This window comes from Zea mays, chromosome 1, assembly GCF_902167145.1.
Source record: "Zea mays cultivar B73 chromosome 1, Zm-B73-REFERENCE-NAM-5.0, whole genome shotgun sequence".
Lineage (NCBI taxonomy): Eukaryota > Viridiplantae > Streptophyta > Magnoliopsida > Poales > Poaceae > Zea > Zea mays.
Genome location: NC_050096.1, coordinates 143,598,282 through 143,607,952, shown reverse-complemented (window position 1 = coordinate 143,607,952; position 9,671 = coordinate 143,598,282).

Sequence of the window (9,671 nt, the reverse complement as noted above, 5' to 3'; positions counted from 1 at the left end):
AGTACGGCTCCAGACGAACTCCCACATCCTCGAGGGGCCGACCAACCCTATTCATGAAGTATCTCAGCATCAGAGCTTCTACAGTGACCAGAATATCGGGTAGTGTGCAATAGATACACCATACCAAATGTATGCTTACGCACGCCAATAAGTGACGTAGGCTCGTGACGATAGGCAATATCGCACGACACCCACCAACTCATATGACTGATTTGCAAGACCCCCGTGTAGTACCACGAGAATATCAGCGGAAGACAAGCAAAAAGGACACATACGACGAGTGGACAAGACAGTACGCCATGATGGAGTACGACCACGAACAACCCTACGGACAACACTAGAGGAACCACGCTACCCAAAGCCCATCGGTCGATCTCCTCCCCGCAGAATACAAGTCCCTAGAGAACAAGTCCCCATTTTAAAGTCCAACCCTGAAACTATAAAAGGGAACTCTCTCTCTTTATTGAACACACAAACACTCTTAGTGTAACACGCTTCAGAACAATACTACGATTAGCACTACACTGAACCATTATAACCCATGTCTCATAACCACCATCCGAATCCCAGCGATTCATCATTTGGAGTGAGTTCACACTAACTTTTCCTCCGAACACAAATCTTACTTCCTCTCATGTATGTATTGTTGTGTACATAGAGTTATCTCTACTACTCCTTAAGACGTTACTGTAGGCATCCACAGTATAGATGGTGCACGGTTCTGCCTCGGTCCCCGCCATCAACGCCCGCGGATCCACCGTGCCCCCGCCATCCTCCCCACCACCCGTCATGGAACGCGCCATGGATCCACCGTGCCCCTGCCCTAGCGCCTCCAGCCTCCACCCACGTGTCCGCGTCCGAGCCCCGAAATCTCGCATCCGCATCAATGGAAGGTTTACGCCCCTACGCCACCTCCTCCTCCTCTCCCCCTCACTGTGCCGCCTACCCTCCATCTCGTCCGCGTCTTCCATAGAAGCCACCCCGGATCAGCGCGCCCCAGCCTCCATGGAAGCGTCAGCGATCTGCGCGCCCCACCTTCCAACTGTGCCCCGCGTCCGTGCCATCCATTGAAGCCGCCCCTGATCTACAGTAGCCGAGTGGAGGCCCTGATCTGTAGTACCCAGCTGCCCCCGATCTGCAGTACCCAGCCGCAGACAGCGAGAGAGACGGTGTGAACTGAAGCAGCCGCGTCAATGGACAACAAGAGAAACCTCGTATCTGACCTGTTGCTGCTGATCTGCCCAGGCGCGTCCATTGAAGCCGCCGCTAACCTCGACCCAACTGCGCGCAGATCCCTCCATGGAAGCTGCCGCTAACCTCGACCCAACTACCAAATACGTTGTCTCCCACTCGGATCTGCGCGCAGCACAGCGCAGGCGTCCGCTAACCTTCCATGTACAACGCGTAGATCATCCGGGGCGGCCCTATAAGATGTCAAGTGTGTACGCCCCAACAACCCACAAATGCGGCTCGGCGCTCTCCATCGTTCGGTATACCAGGTACGCACGGATCTCATCTATGTGTTGTTTTATGTAATAGCATGTTCAACAGACATCTGTAGTATTGTTTTGTGTGCAAAGAATTTTTTTTCATTTGCATCTGCATAGAACGCCCTGGATTCTGTTTATTGCTGTTGTGCCTAATATGGCCGCCTATGGTTGCCAGTTGCCACAATGATACAACACTGCTCATTGAAAAATCATAGGAAATGTTCTGCAATTTAACAAATATCTGTCAAAGTTCTGCACTGCATATAGTTCTTCACTTTGTTTGCTAGGACATCAAGTAGAGGGATGAGTGAAAGTCGCCTAGAGGGGGGTGAATAGGGCGAAACTGAAATTCTCAAAAATAATCACAACTACAAGCCGGGTTAGCGTTAGAAATATACTCGAGTCCGCGAGAGAGGGTGCAAAACAAATCGCAAGCGAATAAGGAGTGAGGCACGTGGATTTGTTTTACCGAGGTTCGGTTCTTGCAAACCTACTCCCCGTTGAGGTGGTCACAAAGACCGGGTCTCTTTCAACCCTTTCCCTCTCTCAAACGGTCCCTCGGACCGAGTGAGCTTTCTCTTCTCAAATGCTTTGGAACACAAAGTTCCTACAAGGATCACCACAAGATTGGTGTCTCTTGCCTCAATTACAAATGAGTTTGATCGCAATGAAGAATCAAAGAAAGAAGAAAGCAATCCAAGCGCAAGAGCTCGAAAGAACACAAGAAAATCTCTCTCTCTAATCACTAGGGCGTTGTGTGGAGTTTGGAGAGGATTTGATCACTTGGGTGTGTCTAGAATTGAATGCTAGAGCTCTTGTAAGTAGTTGAAGTGGGAAAAATTGGATAACTTGAATGTGGGGTGGTTGGGGGTATTTATAGCCCCAACCATCAAACTAGCCGTTTGGAGGTGGCTGACTGTCGTATGGTGCATCGGACAGTCCGGTGCACACCGGACATGTCCGGTGCGCCAGCCACGTCACCAGGCCGTTGGGATTCGACTGTTGGAGCTTCTGACTTCTGGGCCCGCCTGGCTGTCCGGTGTACACCGGACAAGCACTGTAGATTGTCTGGTGCACCGTCGCGCGCGTGCCTGACTTCTGCGCGTTTCTGGCGCGCATTAAATGTGCCTGCAGGTGACCGTTGGCGCGAAGTAGCTGTTGCTCCGCTGGCTCACCGGACATGTCAGGTGAATTATAGCGGAGCAAATTCCCGAAGCTGGCGAGTTCCAGAGCCGCTCTTCCCTGGGGCACTGGACACTGTCCGGTGTACACCGGACAATCCGGTGAATTATAGCGGAGCGCCTCTGGATTTTCCCGAAGGTGAGGAGTTCAGCGTGAAGTCCCCTGGTGCACCGGACACTGTCCGGTGCGCCAGATCAGGGCTGCCTTCGGCTATCCCTTGCTCTCTTTGTTGAACCCAATTCTTGGTCTTTTTATTGGCTAAGTGTGAACCTTTGGCACCTGTATAACTTATGCACTAGAGCAAACTAGTTAGTGCAATTATTTGTGTTGAACAATTCAACCACCAAAATTAATTAGGAACTAGGTGTAAGCCTAATTCTCTTTCAATGAGTTCATCTGCCCCTTCCTTTTCTTCAGCATTTCCCTCTTTCGTTTTGCCCTAAACTTTAGATGGCATGCAGCTACCTTCGTTGGGTTCTCCAGCTACCACTTTGTCTCCACCAGATTCAACCTTTGTGCCTTCTGCCTTGTCACTGGTTTCAACAGGTTGAGGTGGTGCTTCAGTTGTGGCACCGGAGTCAGTATTTACACCAGAGCCTGCATTCTTGTCTGGCACAGACAGTATTTTTCCTAGTGGACAGGCAGTGGACAGGAGAAACTCAAATCCAGTTTTTACATGTTGGCTTTTTTAGTAGATTTCAAGGAGATTAATGGACAGGCAGTGGCAACTTAATTAGAAGTACCTGGCATTAGCTATACATTGTAGTGCTTAATTTAGAGTGGCTTCTCCAAATTTTAGATGTATTTCTATGGTTAACGCCGAGCATGCTGTTGGGGGCCTTCGGCTTCCGAAGGTCCTCAAAAACATGATTTAACAATGTTTCTGGAGTAAAGTACATTAACAGGTATCTTCGGACTCGGATCAGAGCCACGGTACGAAGAAGCACAAAGAACACGAAGGTTGGCGCAGAGCCGAAGCTGTGTGTAGAAGAGCTTCGGAATAGCGGCGGAAAAGGAAACCGACTTAAAGATGAAAAACCAGATTAGACCTCGAAGAATTATCATAGAGTTATTGATAAATGTAAAGGGCATTAATGTAATTTTGCGTGGGCTGCGACCTGTGCCTATAAATAGGTGAACAATATCCCCGTACTGTTCACGCTGATTTGACATTGGCTTTTGCGTCACACTTGTGCTTTTACCTTCTCACGAGCTGAAGGTACACTTATAATTTGATATCATTTTTATCTTTCCATCATAATAAAATGAAAATGAGTCGACAATAATACACAATTGTTTATGTTATCTTTATGTTTCATATGATTCCTTCTTCATTATTATATTTTATGCTGATGAAGGTATGTCCTTCATAACCTTTCGTCCGAAGATCATTATATCCTTAGGGAAATAATGCTCCGAAGGACGAAGGATGTTAACATTTAACATTTTGTGTTGCCTTGTTCTTGATTCGAAGCATTTGAGAACAAGTCTCCAACATTGGCGCCCACCTCCGGTGAACTCACTTCCATTTTTTGAGTCTTGAACACTTTCGGCAAGCATCACCTTCGTCATGCCGCTGAAAAAAGCTTCAGCGACAGGGGCTGGTACTTTACAGCCGCTGGATCCCAATCAGGATGTCCTTTCTCTTAGAGAGGCCCGAAGCCAGAAGAGGAAGGTTGTTAGTCCAACACCTCCGGAGGATGACCTGGATCAGGAGATCCAAAACCTGGAGATCCTTCAGCAACAGGTGCAACGCAAGAAGGAGAAGATGGCTCGTCTAGCTGATCTTCAGAGACAGATAGACGAAGCTTCTGAAGAGGTTCGTCATCTTGTTCAAGATGATCAAAGCCGAAGGCCTCCACGCAGAGAGCTTCATCAGGAAGGCTTCCATAATGAGGATGACTGGTATGAAGATTTCCATCATGGAAACTTTGCTTTTGATGATGCTTCTCCTCTCTCAACAGAATTGCAGGCTACACCATGGCCACAGTCTTACAAGCCACCCCAGCTCCCTATGTATGACAGTCACACAGACCCGAAGCAATTCCTAATGAGCTATGAAGCAACCATATCTTCGTATGGTGGCAATACGGCAGTCATGGCAAAATCTTTTGTCATGGCTGTCAGGAGCGTTGCTCAGACTTGGTACTCTTCTCTTCGGCCAGGGACAATCACTTCTTGGCAGAAATTGAAGGATATGCTGATAACTAGCTTCCAAGGGTTTCAGACAAAGCCAGTCACCGCTCAGGCTCTCTTCCAGTGTACCCAGGACCATGAAGAGTACCTTTAGGCGTATGTCCGAAGGTTCCTGCGCCTGAGGGCACAAGCGCCAACAGTGCCCAATGAAATTGTCATTGAGGCCATGATTAAGGGGCTTCGGCCGGGACCATCAGCGCAGTACTTTGCCAGGAAGCCACCACAAACGTTGGAGAAGCTGCTCCAGAAGATGGACGAATACATTCGAGCTGACAATGACTTCCGCCAAAGAAGGGAGGAAGCATTCAGGTTCTCTGAAATGACCAGGGGCTTTGGAGGAAGATTTCACCCGAGGCATGTTAGGTCAATCCATAACTCTGCTCAAACTGATGATCGAGGGAGCCAGCAGCAAAGGCCACAACACTCTTCACAAGCTTCGGCCCAACAGCAGAGTTCTTTTCGGCCGCCAGCGCCAAGGGGCAGAGGCGCCAGGGGCTTCGGGGGAAGATTTGGAGACCAACCAAGAAAAATATATTGCCTATTCTGTGGTGAAGACAAGGGCCATACTACCAGGATGTGCCATGTTACCATCCAGAAGCAGAAGGAAATAGCGGAAGCAGCAGCACAACAGAGTCAGCCGAAGTAGGTCATGCATACTGCTTCGTATCACTCACCTTATATTCCAGAATATGTAGGCAACCACCCTGCAGCTTCTGTTGCTTCGGCGAGCCAACCCCAAGCATCTTGGCAGCAACCTCCACCGCCACCGCTGATCCAGCGAGGACAACAGCCAGAAGGGAGTCAGCACAATCATCTTCAGAGGGATTTCAGAGAAGAGTCCGAAGCTCGCACAGTCAACAGCACTGTGCCAGAGTTGAAGCACATTTATTGACAAATATCCTACCTCAACAGCAGTTCTTTTGCATTTTCTACATTCGCTATTACCCTTTTGTTAATAAGGAACAATTATGAAGAGTTTAAATGTCTTTAATTGAATTTCAATTCCTTGTAATACTTTCGTCTTTTACCATAATAAAAATATGTTTTTCCATAGGCTTGAGTTGCTGAAGCATACGAACTTATACTGATTTGAAGGACCTTCGTATTATCAAAAATTTGATCTAACGGACACAGTACAAATTGTTCGAAGCAGTAAAAAGTCGTTCCTAAGGGAGCGCAGTGTAAGTTTTCTAAACATACAGCGAAAAATAAACGCTGATTCCGCTGAAAGTAAAAGGCGAAGAAGCTCCTAAGGGAGGCTTACAGCGAAAAATAAACGTTGATTCCGCTGAAAGTAAAAGGCGAAGAAGCTCCTAAGGGAGGCTTACAGCGAAAAATAAACGCTGATTCCGCTGAAAGTAAAAGGCGAAGAAGCTCCTAAGGGAGGCTTACAGCGAAAAGTCAGCGCTGATATAAAAAGTGTGTGTGCTTCATTACAGGGATATGTATCTGCGGCACAAATATCATTTTGCATAACATAACATCATCACATCATTTTTGCATAACATAAGCATCATACAGCATAATGCATCTGGAACAAGAAGGGGATACAGTGTTGACCTTCGAAACATATTTTGGAAAAGAGAAAATCGTGCTAAGGCACAAGACAAATCGAGATGAAGTGTAGCCTCATCGGAAACGCAACACAAAACTTTTTTACAGCTTCGAAGAATATTTCATGAAGCTTGGACATTTTCATCAAAGAAGTAAGCAAATTCTTATGATATAGAAAGGATTTTCTTCACGAAGCATGAAAAGAAGGGAAGGTGTTTTTTCGCCGAAGGCTCAAAAAATGGTATGTATGCAAAGTTTCATGCATCGTAAAGAATTAAACTATAAATAGATTGTACATTACATTTAAAGTTACAATGTATTACACATTTTTACGTTTCAAATGTTTCTACAATGGCATTCAATCCTCTTTAAGCACTATCTCTGCAGCTTCGTTCAATAGTTGGTTGACAACCTTGTCCATAATGGCTTCGGCCATTTTTCTAATTTCATCGTCCCCCTTCGGGTGGGGGCCCGGAGATGTCTCAGCAGCTTCTGAGGGAAGAAAAGATACGGCTATATTACTATTACAAACCGAGAACAGAGTCTGGAATTAAAAATTACAGCATGATAAAAACCACTAATTAATACCTATGTGCCCTTCGGGCTCTGTACTTTTCTCGGCAGCTTCCGCTACTTTTCTAGCATCGTGGATGCCTTCTTCACTCCTTTGAATAATTTCTTGCGCCAATTCTCGGTCGCCGTTATCCCAGATATCGGTGAAGAATTTCCCGCCGACCATGCTTGCTTCGGGTGAGGGGTCTTTAATGTCTTCAGTAGACAAAGTAGCTTCGGACTGCGCTAAGGATTTTACATGCTCGCAGCCTTTCTTCTCCAAAACAGTAACAATCCCTCTAGCACCCGAAAAAGCGCATATGTCGCCGCGGCTGTTCAGAATTTCCTCGAAGGCCTCTGCTTCGTGACTGATCCATTCCATTGGACCTTCAGGATTGCCTCTTGAAAAATTCTCTTCGCTAGAGAATGCACCAACACTGGCGAAGCTGGATTTTATTTTCTTGACGCACTCTATGGATTTAACATAGCATTTTCTCTGGGATGCACGAAGCTCTTTAACACTTATCTCCAAATGATTGGCCAATTGGTCACTAAGCTCTCGTTTTGTCTCTTCAGGTATACGTTCTTCTTTAGCTCTAGCTAGCTGTTTCTGAAGATCTTTAATTTCACGTTTTTGAGCTTCGGCCTGGGCCTTCGAAGCAGCTTCGTCCTTTTTTACCTTGTCTACCAATGTAAGCAGAATTTTATCTTTTTCCAGAGCTTCGTTTCTCAATTTAATAACCTCTGATCGTAGATTGTTGAACGCAATTTCATAGCTCTCGTCTTCGGCACTTTTTTGTGCTCTCAATGCGTTGCTTAGAATTAAACCCTATATGAAAAGGAGTTCATATAAGAATAAAAGAATGAGTTTCGAATTATAAAAATTCCAAACGTCTAATTCCCATACCTTCAGGCTATTATACACAAGACTATCCGCGAGATCTTCTTTCGTCATAGCACATAAGCCAGCTTCGAGCTTCGGAAACCCCATACTTCTAGCCATCTCCCGACAGACGGATAATTCTTTGTTGTCTGGGAGGCAGTATAGGAAATCTTCTTCGTTCGTCCCATTGAACACTAGTGCCCCCTTCGGATATTTCAATTCTTTGGCATAGTGGTTAGCTTCAAAATTTTCTTCTTTCGATAACTTCTTCCCCGAAGCATGTCGCACGATATAGTCATATATTTTGGAAGATGCTTCGGGGACGGCGGTATCAATTTCTTCGACCGAAGCTGGCTCTGACATTTTCATTTCTTCGGTTGCCTTTGCAATTTTTACTTCTTCTGCTTCCGAAGGTATTACCTTGGTTGGTTCTGAAGGCCCGGTTTCAACTCCAGTCTGTTGCTTCGGAGCTTCGACAACGGACACTTCAGCAAGCGCCTCAGAAGTTTCAGCAGTCTTCTTTGGGGTTGTGCTTGGAAGTTTAATTGTTTCCAAAACATCTAACACATTAACCATTCTTTTCCTTTTTGGGGTCACTGTCGGCCCCTTCTTAATTTTTGATGCTTCAATTTCTTCTGAAGGACTTAAAATTTCTGATACTTTCACTCCCTCAGCTGATGCTTTCGCTTCTTCCGTCTCTGGTTCTTTTATCTTTTCTGTCGCTGGCACTTCGGCCATTTCTGCGACTTCTGGCAGCAGGGTTGGCTTTTCAGCCTCGGTGGCCGAAGAGGTCTCTCCGGTGAACTCAGGCACCGTGGCTGGTTCAATATAGCGTGGCCGATGTGTGAGAACTTTTACCCTTTTTCTCTTCGGTGCTGGCTCACTAGGAGCAGCTGCAGCTTTTTCTTTCGCAGAAGTTGTGCCTTTTCTTTTTTGCCCTCGTATTGGATAGCGATAGTCGGGGTAGACGAACCCGATTGCATCAAATACCCGGTTGAGTCTTTTCCTTTTTCGGCCTCCGAAGGCCGCTGACAATGCAGTGTCTTCGGCCTTCGAATATACCCCAAGCAATTCATCACTTACAGTCTCAATGCTCTTTAACCAATCATCATCTGGTTCAACGAACTTGTCTCCGTACTTGAATGTATATTTCAGCCTGACTAGCCCACCTTCGTCAGTTTCTTTAACAGTTTCTTTCGGCATTTCCCAATTATCTACAAGAGGCCACACTCTGAAGGCAATGTGTTCTTGTATTAAATCCCTTGTCCCGATAAAAGAGCAAACTACGCCGAAGGCCCGTTGGCATTCTTCGGCTACTTCATCCATTTCTACCTTCGGTTTCTGGAGTCCGAAGCGCTGCCAGATGGGGCACATGATGATATCCTTAATATCTTCTCGAACCTTCAAATCATTTTTTACATAGAACCATTCTTTCATCCATTCTTCGGGCCATCTCTTCCGAAAGGTGGGCACGGGACAGCTTGATCCAGAGCGAGCACCGAAGTTGTAGCAACCAAAGTTGTTATGATATTGCTCTTTACCCCAGGGCTTCGTTTCATATAACAATTCATGTATATTGCAAAAGCTTTTCGCACTTGGCTCTAGACCCTGACTCTTCACAGCCCAGACGAAGATTCCCATTCTTATTATTGCTTCAGGGGTAAGTTGATGAAGGTAAACCTGATATATTTTCAAAACTTCTACCACGAATCTGCTTAAAGGGAATCGTAACCCAGCTTTTAAAAAGCTTCGGAAGATAACGACTTCATCATCTTCGGGAGTCGGCACAGTTCTTTCTCCGACATCTGCTCTCA